Here is a 4728-nt window from a genome sequence, read left to right as displayed (position 1 = left end):
AAAAGGTGCCTGGTAATGTCCCTGATGCCCCATTGGACAACATTTCATTCCACTCCATTGGCAATGTTGAAAGGTGGAAATTTGTATATCAACGCAGACTTGCTTTAGAAAGAGAACTGGGAAGAGATGCCTTGGATTGCAAGGAGATCATGGACCTCATCAAGGCTGCTGGACTGTTGAAAACTGTCACCAAGTTGGGAGACTGTTATGAAAGTCTAGTCAGGGAATTCATTGTCAACATTCCCTCTGACATAACAAACACAAAGAGTGATGAGTATCAGAAAGTGTTTGTTAGAGGAAAGTGTATTAGATTCTCCCCTGCTGTAATCAACAAATACCTGGGCAGACCAACTGAAGGAGTGGTGGATATTGCTGTTTCTGAGCATCAAATTGCCAAGGAAATCACTGCCAAGCAAGTCCAGCATTGGCCAAAGAAAGGGAAGCTTTCTGCAGGGAAGCTAAGCGTGAAGTATGCAATCCTGCATAGGATTGGCACTGCAAACTGGGTACCCACCAATCATACTTCCACTGTTGCCACAGGTTTGGGTAAATTTCTGTATGCTGTTGGAACCAAGTCCAAATTTAATTTTGGAAACTATATTTTTGATCAAACTATTAAGCATTCAGAATCTTTTGCTGTCAAATTACCCATTGCCTTCCCAACTGTATTGTGTGGCATTATGTTGAGTCAACATCCCAATATTTTAAACAACATTGACTCTGTGAAGAAGAGAGAATCTCCTCTATCCCTGCATTACAAACTGTTTGAGGGGACACATGTCCCAGACATTGTCTCGACATCAGGGAAAGCTGCTGCTTCAGGTGCTGTGTCCAAGGATGATTTGATTGCTGAACTCAAGGACACATGCAAGGTGCTGGAGGCAACCATCAAAGCCAACACAGAGAAGAAAATGGAGCTGGAACGCCTGATCAAAAGACTCTCAGACAATGGCGTTGATGATGGAGAAGCAGCTGAGGAAGAAGAAGATGCAGCAGAGGATACAGAATCAGATGATGATGATTCTGATGCCACCCCATGACCATCAGACCTTTAGTTTTTTTTTTGCTTTTTACTCTTACTAGCTATTGGGGCATGTCCCTTTGAACAATTGATTGTTATTGGTCTGTAATATTTGCACATCATGCATTCTACTTTTGCCAAATTCTGTCTAAAAAGGGGGAGTAGTAGGATATTATGCATAATTTATGATTTTGAGGGGGAGTAGTATTTATACTGCTGCTGCTGATGATGATTGATGTAAACTACTAGAACTAGTAGCTGATAGAAGATGCTGCAGTGAACTGCTGCCTAGCAGAATATTCACTTCACAGCAGTAAGAGCATGGAGACAGGGGGAGCAGAAAACTGATGTCACGTGAGATGTCTTGACATCCTGGAAAAGACTTGTAGATTTGCAACTTGCAGAATTTTGCTGTCACCACTACAGATACTGCTGTGCTTGATTACTCTGATAATGAAAGTTGCTGATCCCACTTGCATGACTGCTCGTACCTGCTCAGGAAGTGTCTAAGTATGTTTTAGACAAAATTTGCCAAAGGGGGAGATTGTTAGTGCCTAGCTTTACTGAGTTTTAAAAGATTGGCTAAAATTTTGTTAAAACATAAGCACTTAGACAATGAAGGAAAGCTGGAGTTGCTGCACATGATGTCTAATATTATGTCAAGGAATCAGATCGGGCTGCACAATGCACAAGGCAAGATAAAATGTCAAATGAAGAATTGAAGCTGCAGGATCCACGATGTCGGATACAATGTCCAGGACATCCTGCCCGAAAATACTGGACACATAAATCTGTTATATCTTTAACAGATTAATGTGCAGTCAGCAACAGATTAGGCGCTCTATCTTTAGGAACGAATTAAAAGATAATTAAAGTTTGAATTACAAACTTGAATAGTTTCGTTCAGGGATTAGAGATTGAAGATAAAAAACTAAAAGATAAAACTTTATCTTTTAGATCTTTAAGTGCAGATTTTTCAGGAGAATGATAGATCTTATCCAGCGCAAGTTGTTGCAGCCCAGATACGTACACTGCTATATAAACATGAAGGCTGCACGAGTTTTCCATCAAGTCAGAGATTGAAGAGTTATTTTGTGAGTTTTGTGACTTGAGTGTTTTGTGAGCCACCTTGATGTTACCCTAACATCAAGTGTTGGACCTGAGTGTGTAGAGTTGATCTCTATTGTTCAGAGAGCAATCTCTGGTGTGTCTTTGATTTGTTTGTAAACACGGGTGAGTGATTGAGAGGGAGTGAGAGGGGCTCTCATATCTAAGAGTGGCTCTTAGGTAGAAGTTGCATGGGTAGTGGTTAGGTGAGAAGGTTGTATACAGTGGCTATTAGATCTTCGAACTAATACTATTTTAGTGGATTTCCTCCCTGGCTTGGTAGCCCCCAGATGTAGGTGACGTTGCACCGAACTGGGTTAACAATCCTCTTGTGTTATTTACTTGTTTAATCTGTTCATACTGTCATATACAATCTGCATGTTCTGAAGCGCGATGTCGTGACATCCTGTACGACATCTGTCCTCAGTATCAGAATTTCAAGTAAAAATGTGGCCTAGCTTTCACCAATTATAAATATAAATATATATAAATAATGTAACAGTAATAATTTGAAATGGAAAACCTTAGCGTAGCTTCCGCTGATTATTTCTCCAAACCGATTATTCTTCCTCTGTGCCCTAGCTTCTCTTTTGCTGCCGTCAACCATCGTCTCTCTCGCCGCTTTCGGCACCGATCGAATAGTCTCTGGCCAACTTCAGGTAACCCGCATTCTTCTCTCTGATCTTGTGCTGCTTGAGGCGTCACTCACTGCATCGCCACCCTCACAGTGTGATTTAGGAATTTACTTTTGGATTTGTCGTTAGTATCTTCATTTTGAATGTTTTACTTCAGGTACTTCACCATTAATGGAGTTTCTGAATAAAAAAGGCACTCCATGAAGCAATTAGCTGAAACATACCCTTCCGTCGTTCCTTGCTTCGATCTCCATCCTTGGTAGTTTTTTTTTTTCTGGGTTTTCCTCAATTGAAATGACCTAATTTTGTGACGTTGTTGCAGGTTTGTTAAAGAATGAAGTCCCAATTGGTTTAAAACGTTGAGATAGTATTTTGATTCCACACCCTCTACTGCAGTTGAGAGAGTTTTTGCAGATTGCAACATTATCAATGGCTCTATTAAGAGCTTTAAATCTTATAGCCAGGTATTGCATTTGAGTACACAACAAAATATGTTTCTATCATTCCTCAATTACTTTTATTATATTGTTGATTTGCAAAAATTGTACATTCAACACTTTAGGTGCAACATTAAGCTAGTACTTTTCTATTTAATAGAAAACAACATGATATTACATAATTTATATTGTTGGTTCCAACTGCTGAAGCATTCCTTGATTCATGAATTTAAATGAATCATTCACTTCGAAATCATTTCTTATCTATATACACCTGTAGGATGTTACTTTTTATTAATTGGATTCAGAATGATAATATACTAAAAATGATGTTGCATGTAATGAAATGAATCTAGAAAAAGAACGATAATAATAATAATAACAAAACAATGACTCTATTTTGATGACCTTTAAATATGAAATAGAATGAAATATGTAAAACAAAAAGATATAAGTGCATCAATACTATTGCCATGAACTATTGGTAGTAAGGAAATTTGTTCAATTTTTATCACTCATGGACTTTTGAAGAAGTAAATATATGCTAGTAAATTTCTTATCAAAGGCTTATTTCAGATTTGTGTCCATTTTGGATGTTGCCCTCTTAAACCAGTTCAAGTTTGTGTCCATTTATTATTCTATAAGAGAGTTCAAAATGAAAAACATTTTTGTATGTCTTCTATTAGTTTCTCAATTGAGTGAAAGAGTTGAAAATTACACAAATTAATGAATATTTGAAGACTCTGAACTTGATAACAGTTGCGGTCCATTCACCACGAAAATTGTAATCAGCCCGACCATGGTTAGATGATAACAACCCTCCTAGAATAATGTCAACAATTCGGTAACGATCGTGGTAAGCTCATCACGGGCGTGGTCAATTCATGAGGGTTTTGGTCAACCAAGAGGGTTGTAATCAATCCACAACAACCTAAGACTTCAACATCACTTTCGACAACGACCGTGGTGGATTCACCATGACCATAATATGCCTTTTTGTGTAATTATCTTTAGGAAGCTATATATAGTGGTCTTTGTCTTTATAAAGGGCATTCAATTTTATTCTTATCTTTTTATGAATTTGAGAAAACCTTGAGGGCTTTTGAGAGCTGAAGAGCGCGAACAACACTGCTAGGACGGATCATAAACATCATTCCTGCCTATTGGTATGTCTATGTTTACTCTTTATAGGATTGCTAGTTCTGCTCTGATTATGAGTGACCAATCCCCCTTGTCCGGGGTTTATGATGTAATTGCCCATTTGTACTCATTTCCTTGTTCTTAATGAAATTTCTCATAATGTTTATTTGGAACCGACCATTTTGATACTCTATCTATAGCATAATAGTTGTCATTTGCATGTAATTGGTAGATCTAGGTAGATAATATTTTATACTAAATTGCATGATCAAATTGTTTGGGTAATCTTTGATAGATTAGTTAGTCTTTAATTAATCATCCCTAGAATTGATTTTATCCTTTGACTTAAATTGATAGATTCATGATCATTGGGGTATTGATTTAAGAT

The 4728-nt window shown here is 37.6% G+C and overlaps 1 long non-coding RNA gene across 2 annotated transcripts; it reads left to right on the top strand.

The window, feature by feature from the left end:
• Positions 1–2657: 2657 nt before the first annotated feature.
• Positions 2658–4513, top strand: LOC114412328. Of its 2 annotated transcripts, XR_003666678.1 has the most exons (4): positions 2658–2787; positions 2921–3022; positions 3086–3227; positions 3960–4513. It is a non-coding gene; the product is annotated as an uncharacterized LOC114412328 (long non-coding RNA). The 2 variants fall into 2 exon arrangements; XR_003666677.1 differs by having other exon boundaries at positions 3086–4513.
• Positions 4514–4728: the final 215 nt, after the last annotated feature.

The sequence above is a fragment of the Glycine soja genome, chromosome 5, assembly GCF_004193775.1.
Source record: "Glycine soja cultivar W05 chromosome 5, ASM419377v2, whole genome shotgun sequence".
In the NCBI taxonomy this organism is placed as follows: domain Eukaryota; kingdom Viridiplantae; phylum Streptophyta; class Magnoliopsida; order Fabales; family Fabaceae; genus Glycine; species Glycine soja.
The sequence above is the reverse complement of the archived record's forward strand: the minus strand, read 5'-3'. Positions and strand labels throughout refer to the sequence as shown.